We start from the raw sequence: 21756 nt of genomic DNA, 5'->3' as shown, positions 1-21756 counted from the left end.
TGACACCGGGCTTACCTCTCCTCCCAGCCAGAGAGAGACTCAGTTGTTAACACTGGCTAAATGTGGGGACTGTGCCAGCTCAGCAAAGATGCAAAAATAAATTACCTTTAAGGGACTTACCATCTAACGTCGAATTTTAGGATGCAAGACCTCACCCAACTCCTGAGAACTTCACCATTGCTGGGGAACAATGACTCTGGAAGGTCTCCCCAACGTGAGCCACACACATTCATATTAATACTGGGGTGAAGTCAATGTTGAGGAAGCACTGCTTCAGCCCCCTCACCTTATCTAGAGGTCAGAAGCCCAAAGTAGCATCCATATTTTTTTTTTTTTTAAGGAATCAGTACCAGAAGAAAAAGCAAGATATTTTAAAAATCAGTATCTGTTTGGCATAAAGAACACGTTTTTACAGCTGAGAAACAGATGAATTTTCTGAGCTCAGAAAACCAAGCGTCCACACATTGACATTCCAAGAAAAAGAACTCACTTTAGAACTCTGAGAAAGTGTGAGAAGAGTTGCCATCTGCGCTTCCCTTTTGTGGTGTAGACAGTGTGTTATTGAACATAAAGCCTGCGTGAGGCCCCATCACAGCCTTACCCTGGCTCAGCGAGACCCAACTGCTCTCAGATTTTGCAGGCCAGTGGCCATGAAGAGACCCCTTCTGGACAGCTGGGACGGATAAAGGACAGAGTTTCTGGGGACACGCACTTGCGTATGTGCGTAAATGTTTAACTAGGGTACAGACTAACATGAAAAGAAACTACACCTTGGGAGTCATAAATCATTTTGTCATTTTAAAACGAGAGCTAATTGTTAAAATAATCTGGTTTTGCTTTGGAATTTACGTATGTGCTAATCAAGTCAAGTGAATATTAACGACGAGCATGTTCAGTCAAATACACTTACTGGAGCATTTAGAAAAATAGGTCCTGCAAAACTTAGACTGCAAACATGCCCCATTAAATAATAAAATAACATTAAGAAAATGTTAGGTTCAAAACAAGTTCCTAAAGATATTGGTCTTTCAGAATCCATTTTTTTAAATTATTAAAAAATCCATTTAGCATTACTATGAAGTTAATCCTAACACATCTACCACCCACTAACTTGAGTCTTTACACTGGATAAAGAAAGGAAACCAAACTAGGAGTTAATCCCTAAACTGTAATTCCACTGAAGGAATGTTCTATTTTAAAAATGGACTTTGACTTAAAAATCCATGTAATTATGAGCACAGCTAGGCTTCCCTGGTGGCTCAGATGGTAATCTGCCTGCAGTGTGGGAGACCTGGGTTCGATCCTGGCCTTGGGAAGATCCCCTGGAGGAGGGCATGGCAACCCACTCCAGTATTCTGGCCTGGAGAATCCCCATGGACGGAGGAGCCTAGTGGGCTGCAGTCCATGGTGGTGCAAAGAGTCAGACATGACGAGCAACTAAGCTCATGAGAGCAGCTACACTAATAGTTACAATCACAGGGTTTCATTGGGGCAAACACAGTTTACATCTTGTAAAACTGTACATTTTAAACAGTACACCTTTTGTATGTCAATTACATCTCAATAAGGCTGCATAAAGCTTCCATGTAAGTGGATATGCATGAGGTTACGCTAATGCAGGAGACTGCATAGTAGACACATAGTATTATTTGAAATAACATTTCAGAGAGGTTAGCATCAGTGTCTTAATCAGACCTTAATTCCATTTGTTCACATATCCTGTCTTTCAGAAGTAGAAGTTATTGAAGCAGATATGAAGAAAGGACAATAATATTAAATGATTAGCCAAACTAGGGACAACTGTAATGGTAAAAATAAATAATGAATGAATGAAAATAAATTTATAATAGAATATATGAACAATGAAAATAAAATTATAACTGCAATTTCTGTAAATCTGTAAATACTGCCAAACTTCCTGGCTAAACTTGGGAGAAAATGCTAGGCAGAAATCGAAGACTGTAGACTATAGGAGATAATCTTTCTGCTAAAAGTGGATATACCTAATAGCAAGCACGGCCTTTTATTTAAATTTTACTATACATAATCCTGGCCTCCAAATATATTGACTTTTTTACAGCTGTCGGAAGAAAAATTTCTCTTAAGTTAGGGAAATTAATTTGCTACCTTCAATGATTTCTGTCGAAGAGAATACATAAATTTTTAGACTGCCTCTCTGATGAATTAATTCCTGCAAGTTCTTTTATATAAACTCAGGAAGAACAGACCAGAAAAAAGTATGTCTGACTTAAGTGTCATTCTAACAGGAAAGGATATTAGGTTAAAAAGAACCCTCTTTGCCAATGCTCCCCACCCCTGTGAATTTTTAAATATCTTAAGCCAAACACCGGATAGCCTGGTATAACTAAGTGAGGACATATGTGTAAACAGTTAATAAGTCTGTTTGAAGTTTGGGATTCAACAGGATATAAAAAGAAAGCAGGAGAAAGAATGAGCACACCAGGTAAAGAAAAAAAAAAAAACTTGTTTTGATTTTATGCACATGAAAATAATGTACACATAAAAGTAAAAATAATATGTAGTTTGTGATTTTAATTTTTTTTTAAGCACAAAAGTATGTGCTGGTGCTGCTGCTAAGTCGCTTTAGTCGTGTCCGACTCTGTGAGACCCCATAGACTGCAGCCCACCAGGCTCCCGCGTCCCTGGGATTCTCCAGGCAAGAACACTGGAGTGGGTTGCCATTTCCTTCTCCAGTGCATGAAAGTGAAAAGTGAAAGTGAAGTCGCTCAGTTGTGTCATGAAGTGTGTATTTTGTTCTAAACGGTTTTCAGGGCCTTCAAGGCCACACTTTGCCTAACTCAGGGTGAAATTGAAGTGAGACCGAACCTGCTGGGGGAGGCTCAGTGCACGATGAGTCACAGAGTGCATTGGCAATGCCAAGGCTTAATGGCCTTTGTCCATATCACATGACCTGGCATTTTGGCAGATTTATGGCTCTGCTGATGCAAAGGGAGGGTCTTTCAGGAAGCAATAAATATAGATTTCAGTTCAGTTCAGTTAAGTCACTCAGTCGTGTCCGACTCTTTGCGACCCCATGAATCGCAGCACACCAGGCCTCCCTGTCCATCACCAACTCCCAGAGTTTACCCAAACTCACATCCATCGAGTCAGTAATGCCATCCAGATGTCTCATCCTCTGTCATCCCCTTTTCCTCCTGCCCCCAATACCTCCCAGCTTCGGAGTCTTTTCCAATGAGTCAACTCTTCGCATGAGGCGGCCAAAGTACTGGAGTTTCAGCTTTAGCATCATTCCTTCCAAAGAACACCCAGGGCTGATCTCCTTCAGAATGGACTGGTTGGATCTCCTTGCAGTCCAAGGGACTCTCAAGAGTCTTCTCCAACACCACAGTTCAAAAGCATCAATTCTTTGGTGCTCAGCTTTCTTCACAGTCCAACTCTCACATCCATACATGACCACTGGAAAAACCATAGCCTGACTAGATGGACCTTTGTTGGCAAAGTAATATCTCTGCTTTTGAATATGCTATCTAGGTTGGTCATAACTTTCCTTCCAAGGAGTAAGCATCTTTTAATTTCACGGCTGCAGTCACCATCTGCAGTGATTTTGGAGCCTCAGAAAATAAAATCTGACACTGTTTCCACTGTTTCCCCATCTATTTCCCATAAAGTGATGGGACCAGATGCCATGATCTTCGTTTTCTGAATGTTGAGCTTTAAGCCAACTTTTTTACTCTCCTCTTTCACCTTCATCAAGAGGCTTTTGAGTTCCTCTTCACTTTCTGCCATAAGGGTGGTGTCATCTGCATATCTGAGGTTATTGATATTTCTCCCGGCAATCTTGATTCCAGCTTGTGCTTCTTCCAGCCCAGCGTTTCTCATGATGTACTCTGCATAGAAGTTAAATAAGCAGGGTGACAATATACAGCCTTGATGTACTCCTTTTCCTATTTGGAACCAGTCTGTTGTTCCATGTCCAGTCCTAACTGTTGCTTCCTGACCTGCATACAGATTTCTCAAGAGGCAGGTCAGGTGGTCTGGTATTCCCATCTCTTTCAGAATTTCCCACAGTTTATTGTGATCCACACAGTCAAAGGCTTTGGCATAGTCAATAAAGCAGAAATAGATGTTTTTTTGGAACTCTCTTGGTTTTTCAATGATCCATGTTGGCAATTTGGTCTCTGGTTCCTCTGCCTTTTCTAAAACCAGCTTGAACATCTGGAAGTTCACAGTTCATGTATTGCAGAAGCCTGGCTTGGAGAATTTTGAGCATTACTTTACTAACATGTGAGATGAGTGCAATTGTGCAGTAGTTTGAGCATTCTTTGGCCTTGCCTTTCTTTGTGATTGGAATGAAAACTTTCTTTGTTTTCCAGTCCTGTGGCCACTGCTGAGTTTTCCAAATTTGCTGGCAGATTGAGTGCAGCACTTTCACAGCATCATCTTTCAGGATTTGGAATAGCTCAACTGGAATTCCATCACCTCCACTAGCTTTGTTCGTAGTGATGCTTTCTAAGGACCACTTGACTTCACATTCCAGGATATCTGGCTCTAGGTCAGTGATCACACCATCGTGATTATCTGGGTCGTGAAGATCTTTTTTGTACAGTATTTCTGTGTATTCTTGCCACCTTTTCTTAATATCGTCTGCTTCTTTTAGGTCCATACCATTTCTGTCCTTTATCGAGCACATCTTTGCATGAAATGTTCCCTTAGTATCTCTAATTTTCTTGAAGAGATCTCTAGTCTTTCCCATTCTGTTGTTTTCCTCTATTTCTTTGCATTAATCGCTGAGGAAGGCTTTCTTATCTCTTCTTGCTGTTCTTTGGAACTCTGCATTCAGATGCTTATTTCTTTCCTTTTCTCCTTTGCTTTTTGCTTCTGCCCCTCCTTAAATAATCCAAGAGGATTAACATCAGATTGAATTTTTAAGAGCAAATTCTTTTAGGCTATGAAAATGGTTGATCATGCAAATGGTTTTATTAAAAAAAAAATGATTATCACACTATTTAATCTTTGGATGTGTAAAGACCAAAGAATCAGGGTTGACTACAGTTTTATGTGACTCAAACACTAGCTTAGAAGCATTACAGTTTTCTGTTCTCATGAAATGGGCTCCTCTCCCCACCAAATAGCACTTTTCCTTGAATCACATGGAATGGGCAAGGTAGACATGGAGATACACATCTAATAAATTTTAAGATGATTTTGGATAATGACTACTCTAAGGAGAATGATACACCCCAGTTATACTCCCCAAGGAATTAGTTTTTAACTTGGCTTCCTGTTGGTAGCTATTGAGAGGGTAACAGGCAGGAAGGCCAGGGGTCTCCAAACGGAGCAAACAGGCTGCAAACGTCAGACATTTTTATCTCTCTTAAGCGGCAGGAGGAAACAAACTAGCGATATTTTCCCCCTTCTCTATACAAAGTTAAAAGGAGGTTTCTCTTAAAATACTGTGTTGCCATAATGACACCTGGTTTCACCTGAAGTTAACCATTCTCAAACCTTGAGTTAACCAATGCATTTTTCTTATGGAAATGTTTGTCTTAAGCTGTGTTAATGTATTATGCATTTACCCAGACTCTGTCTTCAAGTCGGTTCCGCCTAATGGCTCAGAACTGACTTGACAGGCCATTATGTTATACTCAGACATTGTTCCCCTAATCTATGTAAACAAAACTATTTGTATGGTAATCTGCCCTTCTACAAGATTCAAGTCGATCGTTTTATGGCCCGAGATGACCCGTCTGGTGCCAATATTATCCCAAAATACATCTTATGGATGAAAGGCCTGGTGCCATTCTGGGTTTTAAGACTCCTTTCTTTCATTAACAGACTACTAGTGACTATATCTGGAGAAGGCAATGGCACCCCACTCCAGTACTTTTGCCTGGCAAATCCCATGGACAGAGGAGCCTGGTAGGCAGCAGTCCATGAGGTCGATAAGAGTCAAACACGACTGAGTGACTTCACTTTCACTTTTCACTTTCATGCATTGGAGAAGGAAATGGCAACCCACTCCAGTGTTCTTGCCTGGAGAATCCCAGAGACAGAGGAGCCTGGTAGGAGGCCGTCTATGGGGTCTCACAGAGTCGGACATGACTGAAGCAACTTAGCAGCAGCAGCAGTGAATATATCAGATGGGGAAACAGTGGAAACAGTGTCAGAGTTTATTTTGGGGGGCTCCAAAATCACTGCAGATGGTGACTGCAGCCATGAAATTAAAAGATGCTTACTCCTTGGAAGAAAAGTCATGACCAACCTAGATAGCATATTCAAAAGCAGAGACATTTCTTTGCCAACAAAGGTCCGTCTAGTCAAGGCTGTGATTTTTCCAGTGGTCATGTATGGATGTGAGAGTTGGACTGTGAAGGAAGCTGAGTGCCGAAGAATTGATGCTTTTGAACTGTGGTGTTGAAGAAGATTCTTTAGAGTCCCTTGGACTGCAAGGAGATCCAACCAGTCCATTCTGAAGGAGATCAGCCCTGGGATTTCTTTGGAAGGAATGATGCTAAAGCTGAAACTCCAGTACTTTGGCCACCTCATGCAAAGAGTTGACTCATTGGAAAAGACTCTGAAGCTGGGAGGGATTGGGAGCAGGAGGAGAAGGGGACGACAGAGGATGAGATGGCTGGATGGCATCACTGACTCGATGGATGTGAGTCTGAGTGAACTCTGGGAGTTAGTGATGGACAGGGAGGCCTGGCGTGCTGCAATTCATGGGGTTGCAAAGAGTCGGACACAACTGAGCGACTGAACTGAACTGAGTGACTATATAACATCCAGCTGAAGACTAGCAGGGGGGCACTCTTTCTGCCCCCTTCTGATGCCTATGTCAGAAGCTTTCTCTATCTCCTTTATACTTTAATAAAACTTTGTTACACAAAAGCTCTGAGTGATCAAGCCTCGTCTCTGGTTCTGGATTGAATTATTTTCCTCTGGAGGCTAAGAATCCCCGCGTCTTTTTGTGGTTCAGCAACAACCTTTCACTATCAATAATAATAATAAAATAATCCATCTCTACGACACTTGAGGTGGTGGATTACCGCAGCTTTTGTTGCCTCTTCTCACACTCTTGGCAACTTGATTCCACCATGGATGAAATGTGAGAGGCAATTTAAGTCAAGTAATTTTTCAATCAGAGTTAATCTTGTGGACAAATAATACTGTAATTAATGTGTCATGCATTTGTTGTTATCAAAAGAGTCAGTAAGCTGGGGTGAAGGAAGCACTGACTCTGGACTGCCCTACCCTACTTTGTTCAGCTTCCCTCTTCTTGCCTAGCAATTGCACAACATCGGGAAATTTGCTCAGCTTTTCTGAGTACTCATTTTTTTAAAATCTGTATAATATGGAGAATAACGTTTATTACAGAAGTTTTGCAAGCATCAAAGCAGATAGTGTTTTTAAAGCAGAACCCCCAATACATAAGAGAAAGACAGTAGATGGAAACTGTTGCCATCTTTTTTATTATTTCAGTGTTCGTTATGACATGCCCCTTTATAGTTCTCAGCAATAATCGAAAGTTGCATCATGAACAGCTCTATACAGCATCAATGGTTACTTTGCAGGAAAAGCAAGTTAAAAAAAAAAAAAAAAGCAAGTTAGTTAGCAACTGCATAATAATGAGTAGAAGAATAAAGTCTCTTTGCTAAGTTGTCCCAGAAGCAGAGCCAGAGAGCTGAAGGTGGATGTCAGCCTTGAGGCAGGAAGACAACCAGAACACTTGGTAGGAAAAGATCACGGTACTAAAATCTACTATGTATATGAAGTTGCTGTTGTTGCTCAGTCACCCAGTCGTGTCTGGCTCTTTGTGAGCCCATGGTCTGCAGCATGCCATGCCTTCCTGTCCCTTACCATCTCCCAGAGTTTGCCCAAGTTCATGTTCATTGCATCGGCGATGCCTCCAACCATCTCATCCTCTGACTCCTTCTTCAGCCCTCAATCTTTCCCAGCATCAGGGACTTTTCCAATGAGTCAGCTGTGAGCATCAGAGGATGAAAATACTGGAGCTTCAGTTTCAGCATCAGTCCTTCCAGGGAATATTCAGGGTTGATCTCCCTTAAGATTGACTGGTTTTGTTGTAGCCACGCGTTCCAGGAAACAAACTCACTCAGAAGGACAATGCAGATAGTGGAGTGCAGTTTATTACACCAACAAGCCCAAGGCAGAGTCTCCTCTTAGCCAAGGACCCCGACCAGCATTTGTGAAAGTCTTTTATACCCCATGCGTACCTGTCTGAACCCACCACTCCAAATTCCTTGAGACTTACATAAACCAAGGAAAATACAATCCCAGTAACCCCATCATCCACGTGCTATGTGCTCATGTGCTCAAACAGTCAAACAATTAGCCAATAATCAATAAACCCAAGGTTACACTCTGATGGATACAGAAAAATTTATGGCCTGTCTGGAGGAAGGGGTGATTAGTGTATGTTTTCTCTTAGGCGATGAGTAACCTAGATACGATCTTCAAGGTTCCCCTGTCTGGAGGGGGTCTTATCCTCCTGTTGTTGTTTTCATGGGCACTAAACACAGAGTTCAGAGTCCATTGGAAAGGTGGCTGAGCATGATCAGCACGAACAGGCCTAAGATGGAGTCCAGGCCCTGTGAATTCCTTCTTCAGTTTCATCTCCTTGCTGTCCAAGGGACTTTTGGAGTCTTCTCCAACCCCGCAGTTCAAAGGCATCAGTCCTTTGGTGCTCTGCCTTCTTTACAGTCCAGCTCTCACAACTGTATGTGACCACTGGGAAGGCCATAGCCTTGACTATACAGACTTTGTCAGGAGAGGAATGTCTCTGCTTTCCAACACACTGTCTAGGTTTGCCATTGCTTTTGATTTCGTGGCTGCAGTCACTGTCCGCTGTAATTTTGGAGCCCAAGAAGAGGAAATCTATCACTACTTCCATGTTCCCTTTCTATTGGCCATGCCAAAATGGGGCTGGATGCCATGATCTTGGTTTTTTTAATATTTAGTGTTAAGCCATCTTTTTCACTCTCCTCCTTCACCCTCATCAAGAAGGCCTTTAGTTCCTCTTTGCTTTCTGCCGTTAGAGTGGTATATTAGGTAGACAGAACTAAAAGGAACATTCTAAGGTCAGCCAACCTTCTGTCTCCATCACCAATCCCTAAGAAAGAACATCAGGGATGATCCATCTTCTTAAAATAAGAAATCATTCAGCGGAAAAAGCTAAGATTTAAAGAGGAAAAAGCTGCAAAACACATACCATCCATCTTCCCATCCTATCCCCTGCTCCCAGACTTCAGGCAAACAGTAATTTGCTTTTAGTCACTCTAGTTTAACATGAAATTTTCTAGAATTTTCTATAAATGCAGTCATATAGTATGTACCCTTTTTGATGGGAAGGAGAAGCCTTGTTGTTCAGTCACTAAGTTGTGTCCAACTCTTTGCGACCCCATGGACTGCAGCACACCGGGCTCCCCTGTCCTTCACTATCTAATGGAGCTTGCTCAAATTCACATCCATTGAGTCGATGATGCCATCCAACCACCCAATCCTCTATTGCCCCCTTATTCTCCTGCCCTCAAATCTCTTCAGCATCAGGGTCTTTTCCAGCGAGTCGGCTCTTCACATCAGCTGGCCAAAGTATTGGGCCTTCAGCTTCAGCATCAGTCCTTCCAATGAATATTCAGAGTTGATTGAATAGGGAAGCCCTGGTAGCTAAATGAGTAGGACTGACCCATTTGATCTCCTTGCAGTCCAAGGGACCGTCAAGAGTCTTCTCCAGCACCAGAATTCAAAAACATTAGTTATTTTGTGCTCAGCTTTCTTTATGGTCCAACTCTCACATCCTGGGTTTCCCAGGTGGCTCAGATGTTAAAGTGTCTGCCTGCAATGCGGGAGATCTGGGTTCGATCCTCAGATCAGGAAGATCCCCCGAAGAAGGAAATGGCAACCCACTCCAGTACTCTTGCCTGGAAAATTCCATGGATGCAGGAGCCTGGTAGGCTATAGTCCATGGGGTCGCAAAGAGTCAGACATGACTGAATGACTCACATCTGTACATGACTACTGGAAAAATCACTTGCTTAGTCATCTAGTTGTGTCCAGCTCTTTTTGACTCCATGGACTGTAGCCTGCCAGCCTCCTCTGTCCATGGGTTTCTCCAGGCAAAGACACTGGAATAGGTTGCCATTCCTTCTCTAAGAAAAACCATAGCTTTGACTATGTGGATCTTTGTCTGCAAAGTGATACCTCTGCTTTTTATATGCTGTCTAGTTTTATGATAGCTTTTCTTCCAAGGAGCAAGAGCCTTTTAATTTCATGGCTGCAGTCACTATCTGCAGTGATTTTGGAGCCCAAGAAAATAAAATCTGTCACTGTTTACACTTTTTCCCCATCTATTTGCCATGAAGGGATGGGAGTGGATACCATGATCTTAGTTTTGTTTTGTTATTTTTTTACTGTTGAGTTTTAAGCCAGCTTTTTCACTCTCCTCTTTCACCTTCATCAAGAGGCTCTTTAGTTCTTCTTCAACTTTCTGCCATTAGAGTGGTGTCATCTGCATATCTGAGGTTGTTGAAAGAGAAGGCCTACCCAGAATCTTTCCCCAACTGCTGCGATGTGCTTGAAATTCCATTCCAATTCATTACCCCTTTATTGTGGTTCTTGACTTTTGTTAGCCAAAAATCCCTTTGAAGCCTTAATGGATTCTGTGAGCTAATATCCTAGAAAAAAAAAATGCACCAATGTACATTCCTACAAAATGTTGTCTATGGTTTCAGGGCATTTAGAGGAAAGAATTTCCTTTATTTTAAAGATTTTGTAGCTATCAAACATAAGACTAAGATTCTCTGTTTAATCACATCAAAACTGAACTGATAAAGGTAACCCAAGGCTGTGCAGAGCTGTGCATTCATGTTTTGGGGTGGTGGCTAAAAGGATTTATATCGCTCAATAGGTATTTATCTGGTTTTTTTTTTTTTTTTTAGGGAACACTAGACTCCAGGGCACCAACCTCCCTCTGTTCTCTAGCAGAAAGATTGTCTTTTTCTTCTTCTCCTCATTTCCGTTCACGCTGAGTCGCTTCAGTCGCGTCCTACTCTGCGACCCCATGGACTACAGCCAGTCAGACTCCTCTGTCCATGGGATTCTCCAGGCAAGAATACTGGATTGGGTTGCTATTTCCTCCTCCAATGGATCTTCCTGACCCAGGGATGGAACCCACATCTCCTGCATTGCTGGTGGATGTTTTTTTACCTCTGAGTCACCAGGGAAATCCCTCATTTTTGTACCTGATTTTATGTGTATTTTAAGAGGGAGGATTCTTGTTTTATTTAATATGAAAATCAGAAATGCATTAATTTTAGACTTCTAAAACTTTCAGACTAAATTTTTATACTCCTTTTCTCTCATATTTTTTCTTACTCATTAAAAAAGGAACAAACAACAAAAGCAACTTCTATTAGCAACTGAGAGAGTAATATGATTCTTACATCATTTTCAATAGGTGATTTATCACATGTGGCCTATATAAACGATACTACTTAAATGTTTTGCTGACTATATTGACTATTTAGCTACAGTTTAGATCATTGCCTGGAATACTCCTTACAACTATGGTCCAGAAGTATAATTTAGAGATACGAGTACATTAATGTGATATTACTGGTGTATGTATTTATATGTGTGTACATATAGATCTTTAGTATATATAGCTACTAGGGCTTCGCTAGCACCTCAGTTGGTAAAAAATCTGCCTGCAATGTAGAAGACCTGGATTCAATCCTGGGGTCTGGAAGTTCCTCTGGAGAAGGAAATGGCAACCCACTGCAGTACTCTTGCCTGGAGAATTACCAGGACAGAGGAGCCTGGCGGGCTACAGTCCATGGAATCGCAAAAAGCTGGCCACAACTTGCAACTAACTTCACTTTCACTGTAGTATATATAAGGGTGAGCTTACTCAACCATTTGCATACGTAAATTATCTTGGAAAGTGATGTATGTGTCTACATGGAAAATCACTCTTCAGATTAAAACACTATGTTCTATGTCTCAAAATATTTCATTTTAAGCCTAGATGATAAATCTTATTCTCTCTTCCCTTCAGCAATAATGCCACAACATTATTTATCAAAGGAACAAATATGAAAGAAAAGACATTGCTCTGAAAACAGGATGGATAGACGCCCTAGCTAACTATAAGAGGTACAGTTTCCTAAAGTTCAAACTCCTGAAAAGGGAAATGGAAGACTCAACTCTTGAGAAAGCTTCAGTGAGAGCTTTGATCTCAATTATAGGTTGCTGGTGGCTCAGAGGTTAAAGCGTCTGCCTGAGATGCGGGAAACGCTGGTTCGATCCCTCGGTCGGGAAGATCCCCGGAGAAGGAAATGGCAACCCCCTCCAGTACTCTTGCCTGGAGAATCCCATGGATGGAGGAGCCTGGTAGGCTACAGTCCATGGGGTCGCAAAGAGTCGGACACGACTGAGCGACTTCACTTTCACTTTCATTAATGGAAAGTGCATGTTTAGGTTTACGACTCATAAGGGGATATGAAGTGTTTAATAAAATGTTAAGAAAAGAGTAATGGATGGCTTTGTATGATTAATTTGAGAGAATTATCTATTTTTTTAAAGAACTCAGAAGATTGTCAAGATTGATATGTTACAGGAGATTAAAACAAATGTTACTAGTCATGTATGTATTACAGATGAACAACACGGTGTACACAGCAACAGCGTTCCTTACCTGGAAGGCTGGGGTCAGGCTAGGTCCCTCCCTACCTCTGGGCAGTGGCTAGTGGCATAATCCTGCAAGTTCATTTCCTCTCTCTGGACCTCAGCTTGCCTACTCATAAAATGAATTGGACAAATTGGATCATCTCTAAAATACTTCTTGTGTACAATATCTGGTTTCTTAGTTCCTCTTAACTAAGAAATATTCACGCTCCAGTAAGCATATGCAAAATCTTAGCATTGATAGAGATAATTTGTAAATGAATACTAAGAATTAGATAATTAATCATAGGCTTGTTCATTCGACGGCAGGGCATGGTTAAAAAAGGCACACACAAAAAATCAAATTCCAGTCAGCTTTTAGTATATTAGCACGACAAAATTGTAGACATCTAAGAGTAATCTTTATAAGACTAAAATTTTCTAATTCACGTTTTCAAGTTCTTTGCCTGTTGAATGTTTTATTAAACTTAATGAAGAAATTATTTTATATTCTTTAGGCAAATATTCTTGAGGTAATGTAAAATCATCTCAGGAGAATCTAGAGGAGTAAACAGATTAGAAAGGGAGAGGGAGAAAGAAAGAGCAAGATAAGGCCCAGTGTGGCAAATGTTATCTCCTGTTCATACTGGAGAGTGGCCTGCTTAAAACAGGAAAGGCAAAATGCCAGCTAGCCCATGAATAAGCCAATAGCTTCAACTACTAAGATATTTTCATTGCTGGGTTCAAATGATATGAGATGTGTTCAGACTACAGCTGTCTCTTTTTTTTCATCAGAGAATCTCTCTTTTTTCCTCCCACTTAGGAAACATATGCCATGGCCAGACCATCTGAGAATGAATATTCTTCTTATTCCTACTCCAGTCTTTTTTTTTCCTAGCTCCTTTTCTGTTGCTTGCAGCCCATGAGGAAAAGGCAGGCTGAGTGGGAGGTGAGGTAAACACTCCTTCCAATGTGGCCCCCTTGAGTCATCACCCTGCTGATAGCTCCTCCCAGCCGCAGAGGGGTGAGTGAGGTTCTCACTTCACCATTCAGAGCCCCTGCAGTCTGAAGGAAGAGAAGTGGCCAGCCACCTTCTCGGGACTTTTCCCAATTTGGGGCTATTTGGTAGCTACAGTCATACTTTTTTTGCATATGGATATCAATTGGGATGTTATTTAGTAAATACTTGTCTTTAAATGGCTCATTATTTTATTTAAATAATTTTAAAATGATGTTTTAGTAGCCACTTTAGCAAAAACAGGAATTAAACATAAAAATACACACAATAAAAGCAATACAGTATTATTTAACTTCTGCTCAATACTGTTTCCTGCAGTAATTACAGTCTGATCTGCCCTCTCTGTTAACAAAGAAGATTGCTAAGGTGATAAAGTCTTCTTTACTTGAACCTGAGACATCTTTCCTTGACATAATCAGAAGGAATGGAAGAAAGTTAAGAAAGAATTGCCTCATTTTATGATTCAGAGTTATTTAACACCTTGTGTATAATTCATTAATAATCTTTCCATACAAAGCAGAACTAAAAGTAAAACAGAATAGGGTATTTTTTGATGATATCCAAGTAAAAATAAAGGCCATTTATTCTATAAAGACTCATGAATTTCAGACCGACATACTTGAAAGCAATCTAGTCCTCCAGTTTACACAGCATTTACTTTTGCGTCTTTATTAAAAATCTCCAGAAGATTTTTAAAAATAAAAACAAAAAGAAAAATCTCTCTTAATAAATACATTATGATTTGGTTTCAGAGAGAGAGCAGTTACCTGAACAATAGGGAATGAAGCAATTGTTTATTTGCATGTCAGATAACATAGGAACAGCTGTCCCCTGGGGCTCCCCAGGTGGCTCAGTGAATCCACCTGCCAAGCAGGAGACATGGGTTCAACCCCGGAGTTGGGAAAATCCTTTGGAGAAGGAAATGGCAACCCACTCCAGTATTCTTGCCTGGAAAATTCCACGGACAGAGGATCCTGGCAGGCTACAGTCCGTGAGGTCGCAGAGTCAGACACGACTGAGTGACTAAATGACAACCGTCCTTTGTCCTTCTTTTAAGAATTGTAAACTGAGCATTTACAATGGTTAGGCAAGATGCTCAGTGTTTTACAAACATCTTTGAATCCAATGCGTTTACAATGGGATGGGCAGCATGTTTAGTGGTTTACAGACCTTTGTGAGTCCAGTGAGGTAGGAACGTTGTTATCCACATTTTTGGATGAGGAAACTGGGGTCAAAGAGGAAAACAAACAAGCCCGGGTGACACAAGGAGTCAGACACGACTGAGCACACGACCAACCAAAGGTAACACGACCGACAGTGGAGAAGGAGGATTCACGCCGGCCTGCCTGGGTTTTCTACATCAGTTATTGGATAAGGAATAGAAGAGTCTAAAAGAATAAGCCAAGATAATTAAAGTTCTTGCTTTTCTCTTTATTTTTAGTTCTTACCTTCTACATGTTGCTGCTGTTTAATCACTAAGCCATGTCTGACTATTTTGTGACCCCAAGGACTGTAGCCCGCAAGGCTCCTCTGTCCATGGGATTTCCCAGGCAAGAATACTGGAGTGGGTTGCCATTTCCTTCTCCAAGCAATCTTTCTGACCCAGAGATAAAACCTCCTATATTGGCAGGGTTCTTTGCCACCAAGGTATCAGAGAAGCCCAGTTTCACTCTTTACTTAGCTCTTAATTTGTTCTGGAATCAAGTCAGGTATAGGGCGCTCTTTATTAGCTTCCAACAGGCACCTTGATATTGTGTTCACTGGCCAGTGGCTTTGAGAAGTCAAATAATAGAAAGTGAGGCTTTGAAGGGCAAGGCCTGTGATTTGGGGCTTGGAACTTGAATATGAAGACAGGACATGTTGACCTTGGTGGTTTGTAGAGGCTTCTAAAGGATAAAAGACTGAGTTTTATACAGTGGACTTTTAATTATAACAACCCATGTAGACAGCTCTAGGCCTTTAGGTGCAGACCATGGGACTTTGACCATGGTGATTCATTGCTATAAACTTTATAGCAGTCTTGTCCACCAGCGAGTGACTCTTTTTATAGAGGCAGGTCTGTACCGAGTCTTAACAAAATGGGGGATAAGACTCAGAAAAGCCTCAGGCCTTGGGAAACCTCAGTCATGTGCCAACCAAGGAGCTTGCTTAGCAGAAATTGGTTGTGTGAGGCTGCCTGTGGTGAACTGAGAATACATGTGGCTGTCCTTAGCCTTGAACCCTGTCAGTGAGATTAGACCTTCTATGCACTGGGGGATAGAATTCCATGCACTGTTCCTTGCTGCAAAAGGATGAGTTTCTTGTATACTAGAGCACTAGGGGCTTTTCACAAGAACTCAGCTCTGCTGTCATACTGCAAAAGAGCCATAGACAACACACAAATGAAGGAACATGTTTATGAAAACAACTGTGGACCGTCAATTGTTGGCCTCTGCTTCTAATCAGGGCCAGTTAGGGCTTCCCTGGTGGCTCAGACAGTAAAGAATCTCCCCGCCTTGCAGGAGACCCAGGTTCGAGCCCTGCGTTAGGAAGATCCCCTGCAGAAGGGAATGGCAACCTACTCCAGTATTTTTGCCTGGAGAATTCCATGGACAGAGGAGCCTGGAGGGCTACAAAGTCCATAGAGTCTCAAACAGACAGACACAATTGAGGGACTAACACTTAATTTAGGTAGCACTGGATTAGCTGTCCCAAACCTCATTTTGCTTTTACATCTGAAAGAGGCAATTCTTGAGTTAATGAGGCTTGCCCACACTCAAGAATTAACTCCAGAAGCACATGCAGTTTCAAGTTGGCTCTGAATTGGTCGGTTACATATGAATTGGTTACTTGTAAATTGGTTGGTTAAACATGCTTGGGGCAGAGTTTTAAGGCTGAAGCGATTCCAAAAGAAGAGGCAGTAGAAACAGCCACTGTGGCTCAGACCTGAGCACGCCTGCTTACTAGAGAAGTGATTTCAAGTCACGGAGTAGGCCCTCCATTTCGTTCAGGAGTTGAGCAATAAAACTATGGGGTCAATGGAAATCGAGAGCTTTTCAAGAGACTGGAGCACGCCTCAATAACACCTAGTAGCTGATGTTACCACAATTGCTGATTTCGAAAGCTCGCAAGAAAGCAGCAATGTCTAAATATGTTAGCCTCCAGAAGAAAATTAAGAATAAATATAGTCGAATTTACCTCCAAGGTACAATAATACATGACGTCAAATCAAATTTACTGAGTACTATTTCCCAGATGAATTTAAATTCAATCATAGATTTTGAGCCACTGGCTCTGGAGTAACTAGCATCCTGGCAAAGCAGAAACCACATTTTTTGTCATCTGTCCTCTCTCACACCGATGTCATGAATACCTGTTAGGATCTTTGACAACACTGAATACAGTGGGTTTTCCCCAGGTTCCAGGGAAAAAATCTTTGCTCAAAATAACTGGCCCAGGGTCCTGAAGACTGGCTTGTTTTCTAAATTTGGTCATTTGGTAAGGCCAGTTCTCAGATAATCTTTTGGGACTCTCAACTGAAACATGAGGAACTTGGCTTGAGACAGAGTTGCCTGTAGCTACTGAAGCAATCACAGCAATTCCTAGGCATCAAGAACCATCTGGCTGAGACTGAACAGAACTGGAAGTTGGGATGGTTAATGAATTTTGTACTTTAGTTCCTGTGAACTTAATCCACAGGACAAGAAGATTTGATTGTAGTCTTGATGCTTTGTACTTTGAATTCTGGGGATTTAATCTTTGGATTTTAATTCCCTTTGGCAATCTGAAAATGAGATTTTTTTTTTAAATTTATTTATTTTGGCCACCTAATGTGAAGAGCTGACTCATTGGAAAAGACCCTAATGCTGGGAAAGATTGAAGACCGGAGGAGAAGGGGGACACATGGGTTGAGATGGTTGGAGGGTATCATCAACTCAGCGGGCATGAGTTTGAGTGAACTCTGGGAGATAGCGAAGGACAGGGAAGCCTGGCAGCTGCATCCGTGGGGTTGCGAGGAGGCAGACGTGACTGGGTGGCTGAACAACAACAAAGTGAAGGATAGTTGCTTTACAACTTTGTGCTGGTTGCTGTCATACATCACGAATCAGCCATAGGCTCACATGTCACCTCCCTCTTGAACCTCCCCGCCACCCCATCCCACCCCTCTAGGTTGTCACTAAACACCATTTAGAGCTTCCTAAGTCACACGGCAAATTCCCACTGGCTCTCTATTTTGCATATGCAGCAGCAGCAGCCACAGCATGCATGTTTCCGTGTTACTCTCTTCATCTGTCCCACCATCTCCTTCCCCACTGTGTCCACAAGCCTGTTCCCTATGTCTGCGTCTCTGTTGCTGCCTGCAACCAGGTTCACCAGGACCATCTTTCTAGATTCCATATATATACATTGATCATTGATTTACGATATTTGTTTTTCTCTTTCTGTCTGTCTTCACTCTGTATAACAGGCTGTAGTTTCATCCATTTCATTAGAACTGACTCCACTGTGTTCCTTCTTGTGGATGCGTAATATCCCGCTGTGTATATGAACCACAGCTTCTTTATCCATTCACCTGTCGATGGACATCTAGGTTGCCACCGTGCAGTAGCTATTGTAAATGGTGCTTCAGTAAACAACGTGGTACTTGCGTCTTTTTCAATTACGGCTTTCTCGGGGTGTATGTCCAGTAGTTGGATTGTTGGCTCATATAGCAGTTTTATTCTTACGTGTAAAAGAATGACAATAGAACACTTCCTAACACCAAACACAAAAATAAACCCAAAATGGGATAAAAACATAATTGTAAGACCAGAAACTATAAATCTCTTAGAGAAAAACATAGGCAGGATACTCTAGGACATAAAGCACAGAAATATCCTCTATGACCCACCTCCTAAGTAATGGAAATGAAAACAAAAACAAGCAAATGGGACCTGATTAAACTTAAAAGCTTTTCACAGCAAAGGAAACTATAAACAAGGTGAAAAGACAACCTTCAGAATAGGAGAAAACAATAGCAAAAAACTGACAAGGATTAATTTCCAAAATATGCAAGCAACTCATGACACTCAACACCAGAAAAAACAAACAACTCAACCCAAAAAATGGACAGAAGATCTAAATAGACATCTCTCCAAAGATGTCCAAAGACGCAGATGGCTAAGAAACACATGAAAAGACGCTCAACATCGCTCATTTTTAGAGAAATGCAAATCAAAACTGCAACGAGGCATCACCTCACACCATCAGAATGCCCATCATCAAAATCTACAAACAATAAATTCTGGAGAGGGTGTGGAGAAAAGACAAGCCTCTTGCCCTGTTGGTGGGAATGTAAGTTGATGCAGCCACTGTGGAGGACGGTTTGAGGATGGGTTTTATTTTCAAATGTAGGGTACTTCATTACTCTCATTTACTGCTGGGTTCTGTGATTGATTCGATGACTCCACCCTGATACTCGCTGCCCACGTAGTTTTAAAGAATGGGACTACTGGTGGAGGCGGGGGTGGAGCTGAGTACTTTCCGCCTGTGTTTTTCTTTTCGTGTAAGGGAAGTGTCATTTCCATTACACTCCTGGCATCTTTGACTTAATTTGATGAGTTTTGGAAGAAAAACTGGACAAGTGGAGTCTGACCCTCTCCCTTCCCTCCTTTTTCTCTTGGGGATAAGCTGGCCTGCGAGTCACACATTCTGCTCAGCAACTCTGTACTGGAAGCATTATAGAGTCAATCTTTGCCCCTAAGTAGGGAGGCTGCCCAAGTTTTGCACTGCCCACGCCTTGGGCTTGGTTATATGAATTAACTGCACTGCTGAGATTCCTGAGGCAGAATCATAAAATGAAAAATTGCTGATGACTATTGCTGTCAAGCATTGGAAAAGCAGTGTGGGTGTGTGAAAGCTGTGCTGTTCTGTAACAAAGTATCCATCAGTCAACCTTTTTATGGAATTGTGCAAGAAAGTCAGACGTGGGGACTGATCATGAGAAAGAAGTGATGAGTTTTGCTGGAAATAAGCTGAAATTGAGATACAGTGAGAAATCCAGCAACTGAGAGAGAGATGAAAAAAGTTAGTATAAGATTTGGGGTCATGGGCATGATTGATATTGGACTCTAGGGTCAGGTGAAAACAACTTAGAAAAGAAAGGGCATAAGGATGCATTGAGAATTACCCTTAAGCAATACAGACAACTTTGGAAAAGGAGGAGAAAAAAGCATCAGTGAAGCACTTCTGGACCATTTACACAGGAGGAAATTGTAATGTTTCCAATAAAAAAAGATGATGAGCGGTAGGGCATGTTTCCAGAAGGAGAGATCGCTGAATACTGTTAGACTGGCAAACAGAATGGATTGAAAATCTATCATTAGGTTCAACACCACGTGGTAGAGTTTTAAGAAAAATGTTGTCAGGGTCATGCTGACATTTTCTTCTTCGTGTTTTGAGATACCAGAAGATATTCGAAGACAAAGGAAATGCAACCTAAGGAGAGTTTCCTAGAAGTTAATGGAAGTGTTAGAACACAGTTTATGTCTCTAATTTTTAATTATTTTTAACAAACCTTCAGAGAAACTGTTCTGAGTAATCATTTTTAGGGAATTGTGCAAGAAAGTCAGATGTGTAGATGTCCACATTCCACGTTAGATGTATACATTCTCTTTGTGTTCACTCTTTGCGACCCCATGGACTGTAGCCTACCAGGCTCCTCCCTCCATGGGATTCTCCAGGTAAGAGTACTGGAGTGGGTTGCCATTTCCTTCTCCAGGGAATCTTCCCAACCCAGGGATTGAACCTGGGTCTCCTACATTCCAGGCAGACGCTTTAACCTCTGAGCCACCAGGGAAGCCCTAGTTTACCTGAATAGTCCAGTTTGTGCCTCTTGTCCTGGTGTAATTATCGGTGGCACTTTTTCCTCTCAGAAGCATTCTTGGGCTAACGATTAATCATATGGTTCCCCTACTCTTACCTCTGAGTTTCTCTACATTATATTCCAGCGTAAGATTCCTCAGTGCTACATTCTGCCCGACAAATGTAGTTGTCATGGTATTTAAAATCAGTCACAATAAAATAAGTACTATGTATTAGTCAAAATGTGTGCACTTGTAAGAATATTAGAGCTTACTGATTGAGAATCACTATTCAAGAAAAGTATAAATAAAGGCAGGAGATAGAATGGCAATAGAAATCACTAAGAGGTGACAGTGGCTGGAAACTAATTTAGGACTGCTGCTGCTGCTGCTGCTAAATCGCTTCAGTCGTGTCCGACTCTGTACGACCCCATAGACGGCAGCCCACCAGGCTCCCCCGTCCCTGGGATTCTCCGGGCAAGAACACTGAAGTGGGTTGCCATTTCCTTCTCCAATGCATAAAAGTGAAAAGTGAAAGTGAAGTCTAGGAGACCCTAAAACCGAGGCTCACAAAGGAGCCTAAAACCAAAATGCTGACTACCTAAGTTTAAAGAGAAACTTTACAATGGATCACTTTCAAATTCCCTTCTTTAAAAAACATCACCGCAGGTAATAGGTAATACTCACAAACATCACGTTTATTATGTCCATTCCGGCTCAGAAGTGCACTGTGACTCTGTTACTTACACAGCCTTAGCAGGACTTGCCAGGCTGGCAGCACTCAGCTTCAGTCTCCTTTTCTGAATACATCTGCCCCTCATTTAAGCAGTTTGGGCTCCTTTCCCGTATTCATTACCATCACTTGGCTGCATTGCAACAAGGTTTCCTAGCTTCTCTTTACCTCTTCAGCTTAAAATTTCTGCTCCAAGTAATATTTCTCTGCTCTCCTGACTGTGAATCACCGGCAGGATTCCAAATCTGGCTGGTCATCTGGGAGAAATGGAAAATGTTCAAAATAAATGTTCCCAAGCACCATCCTAGACTTTGAGGGTCAATTCGTTGGGAATGGAGTCCAGAAATCTGTGCTTTCTAGGTCAGCCTCGTGTACAGGATTCAAACCACACACTGGCACTTGAGCTCTGCTCCACTATTATTTCTCTTTTATATGTGCTTCCAGGTCACTGTGTTGCTAAATGCAGGGGTCAATTCTGAGTCCTCATCTCTCCTTGACCTTTAAGTTGCATTTGACTCAGT

At 41.7% G+C, this 21756-nt stretch overlaps 1 non-coding gene across 1 annotated transcript; it reads right to left on the bottom strand.

Moving 5' to 3' along the window:
• Window positions 1–20426: 20426 nt before the first annotated feature.
• On the bottom strand, window positions 20427–20498 carry TRNAS-GGA (transfer RNA serine (anticodon GGA)). The gene has a single exon. It is a non-coding gene; the product is annotated as a tRNA-Ser (tRNA).
• Between the last annotated feature and the right edge of the window lie 1258 nt (window positions 20499–21756).

Source organism: Bos javanicus, chromosome 14 (assembly GCF_032452875.1).
Source record: "Bos javanicus breed banteng chromosome 14, ARS-OSU_banteng_1.0, whole genome shotgun sequence".
NCBI classification, from domain to species: domain Eukaryota; kingdom Metazoa; phylum Chordata; class Mammalia; order Artiodactyla; family Bovidae; genus Bos; species Bos javanicus.
The sequence above is the reverse complement of the archived record's forward strand: the minus strand, read 5'-3'. Positions and strand labels throughout refer to the sequence as shown.